General features: G+C 37.0%; 2 long non-coding RNA genes across 2 annotated transcripts; one reads left to right on the top strand and one right to left on the bottom strand.

The window, feature by feature from the left end:
- The first annotated feature begins 3673 nt into the window (after positions 1-3673).
- On the top strand, positions 3674-5591 carry LOC122032625. Its single transcript, XR_006126166.1, has 5 exons — positions 3674-3696; positions 4734-4801; positions 5000-5132; positions 5202-5262; positions 5515-5591. It is a non-coding gene; the product is annotated as an uncharacterized LOC122032625 (long non-coding RNA).
- Positions 5592-5870: 279 nt separating this feature from the next.
- On the bottom strand, positions 5871-6676 carry LOC122032684. Its single transcript, XR_006126190.1, has 3 exons — positions 6456-6676; positions 6005-6144; positions 5871-5919 (listed from the first exon to the last, which is right to left on the bottom strand). It is a non-coding gene; the product is annotated as an uncharacterized LOC122032684 (long non-coding RNA).
- Between the last annotated feature and the right edge of the window lie 7873 nt (positions 6677-14549).

Below are 14549 nucleotides of genomic sequence, written 5' to 3'. Positions count from 1 at the left end.
CAAAGGCTTGTAGCCAATGGACTCTTGGGTTCATTAGAGTTGGAAAACTTTCCAACATGTGAATCCTGCTTGGAAGGTAAAATGACCAAGAGACCTTTTAAGGCCAAGGGGTATAGAGCCAAAGATGTGTTAGAACTGGTTCATTCTGATTTGTGTGGTCCTATGTCTATCCAGGAAAGAGGTGGTTATGAATACTTTGTCTCCTTTATAAACGACTATTCAAGATACGGATACATTTACTTGATGTGCCACAAGTCTGAATGCTTTGACAAGTTCAAAGAATATAGGGTTGATGTGGAGAAACATCTTGGTAAAAGTATCAAGACACTACGGTTTGACCGTGGTGGCGAATACCTCTTTGGAGAATTTAGGAATTACTTATCAGAAGTCGGGATTCAATCCCAATTGTCTGCACCTGGTACACCCCAACAAAATGGTGTGGCAGAATGAAGGAATAGGACTCTTATGGAAATAGTTAGATCGATGATGAGTTATTCAGAATTACCAAATTCGTTTTGGGGATATGCTCTGGAAACAGCAGTATACATTTTGAATATGGTACCTTCTAAAACAGTTCCTTCTACACCCATGGAATTATGGAATGGACAAACGCCTAGTCTGAATCATATCCGAATATGGGGTAGTTCAGCACATGTGCTGAAGGGAGATACTGACAAGTTGGAATCACGTACAGAAGTTTGTCTGTTCACTACAAGAAAAACCCTCATAGACATCGGTGGAACAACAACGGTTTTAAGCAAAAACCGATGTCTTTGAGTATTTTACACCGGTTTTTTCAAAAATCGGTGTCTATGAGCGCAGATTTTCGCTCATAGACATCGGTTTTTTAGCCGATGTCTATGAGCATTTTTTTTTTGTTAATAGACATCGATTTTAACAGCGGTTTTTAAAACCCGGTGTTAATGAATAAAAAAAATAATTTAATTTTTTCACAGCCAAAATTTACAACACTTCACAAAGTTCCCTCCAAACCTAAACCAAAATTGCGCCCCTTCTCTCAGCCTAAACCTAAACCCTCTCAGTCTATCTCCCTCTTCCCCTTCGATCGACGCCCCTTCCTTCTTTCCCTTCGATCGACCCCCCTTCCTGGATCGACGCCCCTTCCTTTCCCGAGCAGATCAAAACCACCTGATTCGGTCCTAAGCAAAATCGCAGCATAAATCGTTCCTGCCTCCTCGTCCGATCCTCTCTTCCTCCTCCTCCTTCCTCTCTTCGCTCTTCCCGGCTAAGGTAGGGACCGACGAGATTCGAACAACGAGAGGACGGCCACGACCACCATGGCACGGTTGGTCGGCAACGTGAGGGAATCCGAAGGAAGAGAGAACAGCACCGAGATCCAGGAGCTCGTACACAGAAGGGGCATCGACTTACTTCCTCCTATCCCTCCCCTCCCACTATCTCCCCTTCTGCGCCAGATCTACCTCTCTGGCAATCACGACCTCGCCTTCGTCGGCGCCCTTCCGACGGCTCCCCCTTTGCCGCCACCTGGAGGGGGAGCGGTGGTTCGAGGGGGAGGGGTTACGATGACTCCCCCTTTGCCTCGCCGCCGTTGATGCCCACTCGTCGTCTTCTTTCCACCATCTGCCACTTCCCGGAGTCGTACTCTCTTCGCTGGTCTGAGCGGTCCCAAGCCCTCGCCTCCGCCTACAGAAGAAGAGACGATCTCAAGGGTGTGTTCGATATTTTAAGTACATCTCGATTTTAGCCTCCCATAGATTTGCCGCTTAATGTTTGTATCATTTCTTTTTCCCTTTTTGCTTGTCCATCCCAACGACGGAGCTAAAGGGCTAAGTTTCTCATTGGCTCCAAGTATCCTGGGCTGAAATTGGAGGATTCTGGTGTTTGAGGGTTAAGAAATTTGCAAATTTTTATGCTGAAATTTTCTTGTTTTGGAATCCTAATTCGAATGGACACATCTTGGGTTTTTAACAAGGGCAATGAAATTAATCGCATTTTTTATTTCACATTTTTTTTTCTTAATGATGCGAAGAGGAGCTTTACGCCCAGAAGAACCAATGAGCCCATCGTGTGAACGAGAATGGAGGAACCAGGCAATATAATTAAAGAAAATATACATTTGCAGCACTGTTGATAAATATAGGGAGAGTTTTTGATCCATGTCTTAGAAGGTTGACTTTTATGACAATCTTTGTAATGGATGAAGCTTTGGTACATTATAGAACATCCAGGGAAAGTTCTAATCCATGGCTTGGTAGGTTGACTATTAAGGCAGTGTTTTTATGATCTAACTTTAGTACATTAGACACCTGCAGAGAGTTTAGACGTAAATCTCGCACAATATGATTTGTTGTTAATTTTTATTCCTAATTTCCTTTGGGTTGATATCATCATCTAATGCACAGATTAATGTCATGCCAACTTCTGTGCTGAAATCACTATGCTATGTCCATCACTTGAGTTTTCCAGTGTAGTCTAGCACATTTCTGGGGAAAATAAGATTTACCTTTGCCAATATTGATCTTACATGGGCAAAATTATTTATATTTATCCAATGTGTTAAATGAGCCTGTCTTCATTTAGCTTGTTCGAGGAAGAAACAGAAAGGAAGCTTACGCCTTGGCTAAGCCTTCATCTGTAGCTGATCCATTAACAAAATGGCGACCTTTCAAGTCACGTGGTATCTACCAAAGTTATATGGGCTGTCAAACCCATGCAAGTATGGATTTTCTCGTCTTGTGAATTTTGTATCTACTGTCTCTTTAGCAAGGACCTAATTTACAAAATTTACTCTCTTATAACTAATGGTTATGGAGGATAACAACCAAGATATAATTAAGTGCATTTATGTTTCGGCTTAGAGTTCCTGCTGTTTACTTGACATCTGAAGATGGTAATTATGTGCAGAGTGGCTATGATACTTTGTAGTTGAAGAAAAATTCAATTACTTTGATGATCATCTAGACTGAATATTAATGCTTGCATTATTAATTAGGATAATTAATTTGTAAATTTAGCATGAATTCTTACTATTCTAATGAATCTAATACAAATTTTAAGTGTTAATAAATACATGTACATACTTTCAATTTTATGACAAATTTAGCACATTAAATCTAAGGTCCATACTGGGGAGGGTATCATTTGGTTGTCGTTGCGTTTGAGAAGTCAAACAATGCTTCACTCTTAATCTAGTCATTTCTAATTGCTGTTATATATCTGACAATGCTTTCACTCTTAAATCTAGTTGTTTCTATATACAATGTCTGGTTACTCTGGTGATTATCCATTACTCTGTCTTTGTTCATTTTTAATTCAGTTGTTAAGAGGTGTAAACAAACTTATTCAATCACATGCATTCTACCAGGTTGGAGCTTGGTGAGACCGAAATATAATCTGCACGAGTAGATAAGGGCTTGCTCCATGTCTGGCGAAAGAATTCTTAGATTCAGGTGCCAAAACTGTTGTCTCAGATGCACTAGTAAGGTGCACTAGTTCTTGATTCAGGTGCACTAGTTGTTATTTCCTGTTGCTAAGTTGGTTTTATGTATTCCTTCAACTATCAAGTTTCTTTTATGTTTATGCTAATTCTTTCCACTAATATGACATGTTTTCTGGCTTATAAATTTACCTCTTTTTGTTGTTGTTATTTCTACAGGATTTGTGTGTTGGGCTTCTTAGACGCTACATATATAACTTAAAGGCTTTGATCATTAAGTGAGTATTTTCTTTTGACCTTCTTGTTAAATCGATTCATGACCAAGTTAATTATGACTTTGTGAATTTCTGAATCCATCTGAATAGTTCCTAATACGGTTTATGATTTAGGATAGACCGGATCCGGAAAGACTTTGCCAATTGAGTGACAAGCTCGTTGATTATTGGAGCTATTACTAGGGTGATATAGTAATTCTAATAATTAATTAGTCTGTTGTTTTGATCTTTCCAGCAAGAGATCTGAATGAAGTTTCCAGCATATGAAGAAAAAAATCTTTTGGGGTTCAAGCTTGCGTGCCCGATTACGAGTTTTACAATGTTGTTACTTTCTTTGATTTTTGGAATCCATTAGCTGGATCTCTTCATTCTTGTTTCAGTAGATCCTAAACATTCTTGGTCTAGGGAAGAATTTTAACTAGAAATAAGTTTAGTCTCATTTGACTCCCATAAATATTTAGATGCATATTTCTACCCCTGAAAAGTTTGCAGATCCTGTAAAAATTCATTGGCTTAATTCAATCACAGTTTGAAATTGTTCCTACATTCCAGTTGTTGCTAAACTATTTGCCAAGAATTTCTCTTTGTTGTTATTATGTACAAACAAAATTATAGGTAGACAGAAACTCTTCACCTCTGCAATCAAAATGATGGAAATTGGAAAGAACAACAACTATCTTTCCCATATAATTCTCTAATCTGAATGGACTATCTTATCCTGTTGACTGTTATGGGTGCTAAACGAAATATATATCTCCCTATTACTAGCTTGGCATATGATAAACAATTATTTTTGCGACTCTTTTACAACATTATGAGGTCAACAAGCATTTAAACAATATTTGTTTTCCAATATAATCTCACCACACAAAACAGAATTAAGAAATTACTTTGATCACAGATTACATTCAAGCCAAATGTTATACATGCTTGATTTTGTTTTATTGTTCAGAATACTGTGGAAACAAAAATAATATTGCATCATTTAATAATCTTCAAATGGCACTCTAACTGAATTCTGGTTTTGGTGGCATTTGCAGGTCCATGATGCTTCCTTCCAACATGTTGATAACCATGCTAATTGAAGGTCTATTTTCTGGCTTTATCTGTATGCACCATAAACTTATTATCATCATCTTTTTTGCAATTTCTTTAGTCTTAGGATTAGCATAAGTCTCAGGACTAACAAGACTGGTATCAGGAGTGACCAAATCATAGTACTTATCAAAATTATCATAAACCCAGTCTGGTGTTAGATTGGGTTTATGACAATTTTATGTGCATATGCAATTTGTATCATCTTCAGGAACTGGCAAATGGTCAAAACAAGTTTAATAATAAGGAGCACACATATAGCTTGATATCTGAATTGCTTCCCTTGCTGAAACATATCTATCAGAACCAATTAAATGAACTGGAAGTAAAGCAAGGGGATCAAGGTAAGCTTCAAAACAATTGCCTAGTTTCTTCCTCCAGTTAGATATCCTCTTGATCGATCTATCATCCAGAAGGTGGATTTTCTGGTGTACTTCTTCGAGTATATGAGCCTCACAATGAGCTTGTTAACTGGTATGTCTTCACATCTGTAACACCTATGAGAATTTCGTAATTTGCTATGTTTCTGAAATCATGTACATAATAACTGAATAATGTGTCCTGACCCTGTTTCTTAAATGGTCATTTGTAAACTTGTGCCTCTATTTTGCTTTAGCAAGTTCTAATTTTTAGGTCATATTCTGTTCTTTGTTATCATCTCATCATGCTTTAAAATGTTCACTTGATTGATATTGTTTTCTTTTCTTTTTTCCCCCTTGGAACCAGTAATTATTGCAGGACTTCACTAGTGGATTTTCACAGAAGTTGCTCAAATTGCTCTTACAAACTTTGCTTAGATTGTTGCGGAAAGATAGTAAAGGGATCTGCTTCTCAGACACCTGCAATTGATTCCTCCAAGGCTGGTAGGAGACAGAGGGCAAAGAAGCTATCTTAAATGGTAACCTTAGGATTAAAGGATTGATTACATTTTTTGAACCTGCTCAACTTCCTCTAAATATCTAACACATTGATACTCGAATTTAACCTAACCTATTAAGATAAATGGGTAATCAAACCTAAAGGGTACCCATTACTATATTTAGCTATACCAATGAATTTCAAGTTCAACTAGAAGTAAGAGTGAGTATCCACATTCCTTAGCTCTTCTTTGATTCTTTCGCTGCGGATGTACTGACATGGGGAAGAACAATACAGTAGAGTAAGTTGCAGATTGGAGAAGAGAAAAAGATTGTATATTTCATAATGGACATTGTACCTGCAGTTTCCCATAGAGTGAGGATACATTCACTATCCTTGGTGATTGGGATGACTAAAGCAGAGGGATAAATGCCTCTGTCACTCTTTTTGGACCATAATAGTTTGTGTTGATGCAATCTTCGGCTAATTCATAAGTCTCTACAATTGCGTTTGCCAGGCCTGATGAACTAACTGGCTGCATCTATAACGTTTTCCTCAGAGAAAGAATCATACACAACCAAAGCAAAAGCACAAATGCTCAGAAATAAGAGAAAAATACAGTTCAACAAACCACTTTCAATAATGTTTCTATTTCTTTTCTCTATTCAATCTGGGGTTTTTATTTCCCTTTCCATTGGAAGACTGAAATTGGTGGTCTTTTGTGTTTTAAGGGTTTTATTTCTATATTGAATTTAGGAAATAAAAAATAGAATATGAAACATAGTCTTAATTGTGTTCCAGTAGTGTACTTGTACATGCTTGAGGTGCCTTAAGTCTCAAGATATTGATTTGGTTTACCGCTTGCTTGGAGGAATCCAGTAGCTGAGTATTCGATGCTATTCCCCCAATAGCTGCATTATTCACCTGGAAAAAACAATGTCACCAAGATAGTCAAAGAGGAGATATGAAATTCCACCCTTTCAATTTTCATGTTTTCCAAACAGTATTCTTTCAGTAGTGTAAGGGTCAATTCTTCCCTTGGACATGACATTATTTGGCCATCTTCTAACATTAGACTCTACAGTAAAGGGTAAGCGTTAGACATATTTGATAGATGAATCCCACTTTTTTATACTGTTTTTCTTAGCTTGAATTCCCCTGATGGCTTGGTCCTTCTTCCCATGGGGAATGCCTCCAATAACGCAACGTTTATCTAAGCAAGACTTCCTCATGGGTGACAGATAACCTTCCCCTAAGCTGAACTTTAGCTCCTAAGAGTCTAACAAGTAATGGTATATGAAATCTAGCACTTGTTACATCAATCTATCTCCCAGCTCAACGGTAACCGTTGTATCAATTCACTAGCAAGAAAAATTTCTCCCAACAGGACTTCATTACTTACTAAAAGATGGCATCAGAGGTAGTACAATAAATAGTATATCTCTTCATCAGAGGTAGCTTTGTTCTTCTATGCTTCCTTCACTGGATTTGTTGTGTAGTCATATTTCTTTGTTCAACCATTATCATGCCTAGTAAGTTGTTGTATGATACTGTCGGTTCTTATCAATCTGTACACTTGAATTAGAACGAACAAATTATCTATGTTATATTCTAAGCAGCATATACTAAGTGTCATATATGAAAGTTTTAGATTCTATGTTATATTCGTTATCTTCCACAGTAGCTTTTAAAAAATCAGTATTCTATTTTATTTGATACATGTACACATTTGTTTTAGTTATTTGACATATGGTGGATTTATGTGTTTTTACAGTTTACAAATCTCAAGTACTCCAGAGTTGAAATTGATGAAGTGCGGTTCGAGTGGGCTGAATGCGTGCTAGATTACATTTGAAGTGCCGTTCTACCTTGATGTGTTAAAAGAATGTTCTACCTTGATTTTGATATCTATTAGCTAGCTTTTGATGTAAAAAGAATGTTTGGGTATTTTATGGATATTGTTGTAAGAAAATTATTTATATAATTTGTGAATATTTTTGTATTTTATGGATATTATTGAATGAAGAATATTTGTATAATTTGTGAATATTTGTGTATTTTTTTTTGTTATTGTAGATTTTTCATTGTTTCGAAAATCAAATTTGTGCTGTTAAAAAATATACATATTACATCGGTTTTCCACCGCTGCAAAACTGGTGTTATTAACTAATATTACATCGGTCATTTACCGCTGCCAAAACTGGTGTTATTAACATACTATATTACATCGGTTTTACACCATTGATGAAACGGTGTCGTTAAGTGATACTACACCGGCTAATAACCGATTCGAAGACCGGTGTTGTTAAGTGATACTACACCGGTTTTAACCCGATGTCTAAAATGGCAGACTTTTAACATCGGCTTCATAGACATCGGTCGAAAATGAAATAGACACCGGTGGAAAACTGATGTCTATGAAGGTTTTTGTTGTAGTGGTTTGTGGGATATCCTAAGGGAACGAAAGGTGGTTTGTTTTATAATCCTAAAAATCAAAAGATCATTGTTAGCACCAATGCTCGATTTTTAGAAGAAGATTATGTAATGAACCATAAGCCCATGAGTGAAATAGTTCTAGAAGAAATTAGAGAGGACATGTCTACTTTAGTACCAACAGTACAAGATGAAGTACCACAAGTAACTGCAACACGTGTCACACATGATACATAGCCAGAGACAGTGCCTCGTCGTAGTGGGAGGGTTGTGAGGCAACCTGAGAGATTCATGTTTTTGAGTGAGTCTTCGGACTTGATCCCAGATAAACATGAACCTGATCCCCGAACATATGACGAAGCACTCCAAGATATAGATGAAGTATCTTGGCAAAAGGTAATGAATTCTGAAATAGAATCTATGTATTCTAATAAGGTCTGGGAGCTTATAGAACCACCTAATGATGTAAAAGCCATTGGATGCAAGTGGATCTACAAAAGGAAAAGAGGGATAGATGGGAAGGTAGAAACCTTCAAAGCAAGGCTTGTTGCGAAAGGGTATACTCAGAACGAGGAAATCGATTATGAGGAGACTTTTTCACCGGTAGCCATGCTTAAATCTATCCGGATACTCTTATCCATTGCCGCTCATATGGATTATGAGATTTGGAAAATGGATGTCAAGACAGCTTTCCTTAACGGAAGTCTTGAAGGAAACATCCATATGAAGCAACCAGAAGGGTTCATTAAAAAGGGCAAAGAGCATCTAGTGTGTAAGCTCAATCGGTCCATTTATGGACTGAAGCAAGCTTCAAGATCTTGGAACATCCGGTTTAACGAAGTAATCCAGTCATATGGATTTATTCAGTGTCCGGATGAATCTTGTGTATACAAGAAGTGTAACGGAAACGTGGTGGTATTTCTTGTACTATACGTAGATAATATTTTGTTAATTGACAACAATGTCAAGGTATTATCAGACGTAAGGGTATGGTTGTTCAAACAATTTGATATGAAGGACTTAGGAGAATGTGCACACATTCTTAGGATCAAAGTTATAAGAGATCGCAAGAAAAGAATGTTGTGCCTATCCCAAGCTTTATATATAAATACAATCCTTGCTCATTTTAGCATGCAAAACTTCAAGAAAGGTTTCTTACCTTTTAGACATGGAGTAGACTTATCTAAAGAGATGTCCTCGAAGACATCAAAGGAGATTGAGGACATGAAGGCAGTTCCTTATACTTCGGCTGTAGGAAGCCTTATGTATGCAATGCTGTGTACGAGACCTGATATCTGTTTTGCCGTGGGCATGGTTAGCAGATATCAGAGTAACCCTGGAAAAGGACATTGAACTGCTGTGAATCATATATTAAAGTACCTAAGAAGGACTAGAGATTATATGCTAGTCTACCAAGCAGATGATTTGCTCCCTGTGGGTTACACGGATTCAGATTTCAAATCAGATAGGGACAATAGTAAGTCTACGTCAGGCTATGTGTTTACTCTAGGAGGTGGAGCCATTGCATGGAGGAGTGTTAAGCAGAAATGCGTCTCGGACTCAACCATGGAAGAGGCGTTCTCGGCCAGGAAAGGCTGTGATGGCTCAGGAACTTTCTAATGGACTTAAATGTGATTCTGGTTTGCCCAAGATCATCACAATTTATTGTGATAATAGCAGTGATTGAAACTCAGAGGAACCACGAGCCCATAAGGCAACATATATAGTGCAAGTACCACGATATGAGACATCGCAAGCGAGGAGAAGTTGTTATCGCCAAGATTGCATCAGCTGGCCGATCCTTTCACTAAGGCCCTTTTTGATCGGCATGTGGAGGGGATGAGAATCAGATGTATGGCAACAGATATGACAGCTTAGTCTTTTAGTATAAGTGGGAGATTGTTATAGTGTATACTAAAAGCCTAGCTTTTGTAAACATTTATTTGTTGAAATAAAAGAATCATATTGGCCAATATCTGCATTTATTTGTTAAATGTAATTATTCAATTAATTTATATAGTAGATAACATGGAGTGTGGTGTCACACTCAGAAGATCATGTTGTCGGTACTCTATAAATTATAATAGTCGTAGTGTAATTAAGTATTAGTTTCTCTTAACTGATACACTTTAAGTGTATTGAGTAGGACCATTTAGGTAAGTTCTTTTTATACTGACTTAATAAAAGAACTAGACCTTAGTTATTATGGAAGTGTGTGCTCTTAATCCTAATATAATAACAAGCACATATATTTAATATTTATTTATTTGACTTATCAAAAGGTGAGGTTTAGCTCGATAAATCAATATGCCCGATAAGTTGGAAAATGATATTACTTATAGTGTGGGTTGTTGATTATAGATGGAATCTGTGTCCTAGTTATCTAGGTTGAGAATGTCCCCAACAGGAGCTCATAAGGATTGCCATGTTAAACCCTGCAGGTGGACCTAGTCCGACATGACAATGAAGTTGAGTGGTACTACTCTTGGAGCTAGATATTAATTAAGTGAGTTGTCAGTAACTTACTTAATTAGTGGACATTCGTAATCTTAAACACAGGGAGACTAACACACTCATGATAAGAAGGAGCCCATAATGTAATTTAGGATTGGTGCGGTAGTGCGGTAATAACTCTCTACTGGAATGACTTATTATCGATGAACTTGAGTTATGTGTTCAGGGCGAACACCGGATACTCAAGCTCATCGGAAGGCCAAAACCAATTTCTCCTCTAGGTCCCTATCATAGCCTGATTAAAGCCTCAAGTCCATCCAAAGAAAGGCCCGTCTTGGTGTCTAAGAAGGGGGCCGGCCCATTGCTTGGTGACCAAGCATGTAGGGGCCGACCACAATTATTTCAAATAGGAGGGGTGTTTTGAATTTTTAAATCATCTCTTTGTAGAAAACTATAAGTTTTAAAAGAGAGATTTTAATTTTTAAAACTTTCCTTATTTGAATTAGGCCACATGTTTTAATAGAGAGTTTTAAAAGTTTTAAAACTTTCCTTTTTTAACCATCCTCATGGTTTAAGAAAAAAAGGGAGATAAGTTTTAAAATTAAAATTTTCTATCATCATGTTAAAAAAGAAATTTTGTTAGAGAAGTTTTAAATTTTAAAACATGGTTTTAATTTTTAGAACTTTCCTTTTTTAACTCCTACTTTAGGAAATAGAGCTTGTAAATTTTATAAGAGGTTTTGTTCTTGTAAAATTTTATAAAAAAATTATTTTTCTTTCCTAAATATGGTGGTCGTCCACCTTGCTTGGTGCCCAAGCAAGGGGCCGGCCAAAACACAATCCTAAACCAAATAGGATTGATCACAACCATTGATTGGTGATTGATTCAATCAAGAGGAAAGAAAAGGAAAAATAAAAAGGGAAAAGGAAAAACTCTTGGATAATTTTATTTTTTGTAAAAGGTTTTTCCTTATTTTCCTTGGACAAGTAATATAAAAGAAGGGGTGAGGGGGCTTCATGAGACACAACTCTTATTCTCTTGCTTGGAGATCTCTTGGTGGCCGGCCCTCTCCCTTCTCTCTTTCCCTTTGCTCTCTTCTCCTTGGTGGTGTTGGTGGCCGGATTTTAGAAGAAGAGGAGAAGCTCTTTTGGGTGGTGTTCATCTTGGAGGATCGTCGCCCACACGGAATACGGCAGAAGATCTCGAGGTCATTAGCTTACAAAGAGAAGGTATAACTAGTATTTTTCTTCCGCATCATGCTAGTTATTTTCTTTGTAAGAATTCTAAATACAAGAGGCAATTAGATCTAGTTTTTCGAATAAGTTTTTCGAGTTTGTGTTTTCTTGTTTTTTGAATTTGTGATTCGATTGTTCCTTTTGGTTAACCTAGAGTTATTTAAGGAAATAAATATTAGCTTTCCTTAAAAGGCTTTGCCTAGGCGGTGGTGGTTGCTCCCATATCCAAGAAGGCCATGTGCCTCGCCATGCAGTCCTGGAAGCCAATTTTGGAAATTAATATTTATGAAATTAATAACTTAGGTAGATTTGAATCAATAGTGTTAAGTTCGCTTGTGATTCAAATCTAAACCATTAATAATAGATAAGTTAAATTTGGAATCAATGATGTTAAGTTTCGTCTGTGATTCATAATTTAACTTCTAAAGAACACAATAGGTTATTTAAGGAAAGGTTTGACACTTGTACAAATTTTTTTTTTGTACAGTGGAACCGGTACATTTTCCTAGGATTAACCAACAGGGATATTATCAACCTAGATTATTGGGACACAGTTTGATTCTATAATCAATAACACACCATATAAATAATATTATTTCCCAACTTATCGGGCCTATTGATTTATCGAACTAAATCACACCCTTTGATAAATTAAATAAATAAATATTAAGTATACGTGTAGGTCTTGTTCTTTTAAAGAGTCAGTATAAAAAGAAACTAACTCAAATGGTCCTGCTCAATACACTCATAGTGTACTGGTGTAATTTATTAGTCAAGATAAACTGATACCTAATTACACTACAACCACTCCAATGGTTTGTCCTATTCCATCTTGGTTGTGAGCAACTTGATAGATTAATTAAGTGCGATAGAGGGGGAGGTGAATATTACGCTCTTCAAAAACTTTTTCTTTTTCTTTTTGGAAAACAGAGTTATGCAGCGGAAAGTAAAGAGAGAGACAAGTTTGTTTACTTCGTTCGGAGCCTCGGTTGACTCCTACTCGAAGGCTTGCGATCCTTGATCGCACTGATGGGCATATCACTATAATATTTCTTTCCGAGATCCTCGAAAAGAAGCAGATCGTACCGATACAAAGATATAAGATAGTAACAACCCTACTATCTTATATGAAAATGTAATACAAATAAAATGTACCGATAGTAGTAAGTAAAGGTTGAAGCTTGGTCGGTTCTTCCAGATGAAGTAGCTTGAAGAGACGCAGAAGACGTGCAGTACAGTCAGCTTGAAGAAATTAACTTTGAGATGATCAGAAAATTATATTTTTGCCTCAGACCTCGAGCCCCTTTTTATAAGTACCTTTGAGGTTCGGTCGACCGATCCCTCTGTTCGGTCGACCGAACTAGCTCCCTTCCTTCTTGGCTGGAGTCTGATGCTGGCTCGATCTCTAGCATTAATTAATCATAAAGGGTTGTGACCAAGTCAATTTTCACTTGAATAGACAACATGAGAACGTGAGATGATATGAGACAGAAGTATCCTCAATTGTTGATAAGTTCGATGACAAACTTTTTATCGGTCGATGGGATCTTGTAATACCATAAATTTCCTCTATGTCAAAAGAGCAAAAATAAATAGGAGACAATGAAATAAATAAAAAAAGATTTATAAATAGCCTTGGGCTAGAATTGAACCCAAGACCTTTTATTTAAGATTTGTTGAAGTTGCCATTAGGGTGGTGGTAAAGCATCACATTGGGAATAGGAAACAATTGATTATAAGTAGATTTTTTTTGTGAAAAGATGCTTCAACTTCCACCTAATATAAAAGGGAAAAGAAGAGATGAAAACCTAGCTTTTCATCTTCCTCTTCTCCTCTCTAGCTGAAATCTCTCCTTTCTCCTTTCAAGTTTCGGCCAAGAAACCTAGGGCTTCATGTCTTTAAGCTTTTCAAGGGAAAAATCTAAGGGGAGGGTCTCTCCCTGTAACACCCATAGGATCCCTAGCAATTTTATGAATTATTTTCCCATGATTAAAATAGGCTTTATGTAGATTTTTCAAAAATATAAAGGGAATAGAACCAAAAAGAGGCATAATCAAGGTTTGAACCTTGGACCTCTTGTTAGATGCATGTATGTGATAACCAGTAGCCCCAAGCAGGGGTGTGCTGTTAGGAAGAGAAGGAACATTGTAGTTAAAGGTAAGGAAAGGCTTCCTTCACTTAGAAGGAAAAGTTGAGTTGCCTTCTTCCTCCCTAATGAAAAGATGAATTTGCCTTCTTCCTTCATTTAGCATAAATAAGAGAAAGGGAAAGAGAACTCCATTTTTTCTTCTCTCTTCTTCCTCCTCCTTCTCTCCACCGAAAACCTAAGCCCTCACCTTCACCATTGACGAAACCAAGCCAAAGGATTTCTCCTAGGGAAACTTCACAAAAGCAAGGGTACTTTCATTAGTAAACCAAGCGAAAGGATGTAAGTATCTCCCTCACCTGCAGTGCAAGTAGTTCTGTGTGTTTCATGTGTTGATAATGTTCTAAAAGCTAGGATTAGGTTATTATATGTTTCGGCCAAGAAGGGATAAAAGCTTTAGAGGAAGTTTAAGACCTCAACTATGCTTATTTATTAGTCCTCATGATATGTAGACCATTATATGATATTAGTATAAATTTTTCATGCTTCATGTTGCTTAGAAATTTCATGCCATACTCTTAGGGTTTCGGCCAAAGAAGGATAAAGGGATTAGAGACAATTTAAGACCTCAACTATGCTTGTTTATTAGTCCTCATGATATGTAGACCATTATATGATGTTAGTATAAATTTTT

Source organism: Zingiber officinale, chromosome 11A, assembly GCF_018446385.1.
Source record: "Zingiber officinale cultivar Zhangliang chromosome 11A, Zo_v1.1, whole genome shotgun sequence".
Lineage (NCBI taxonomy): Eukaryota > Viridiplantae > Streptophyta > Magnoliopsida > Zingiberales > Zingiberaceae > Zingiber > Zingiber officinale.
The sequence above is the reverse complement of the archived record's forward strand: the minus strand, read 5'-3'. Positions and strand labels throughout refer to the sequence as shown.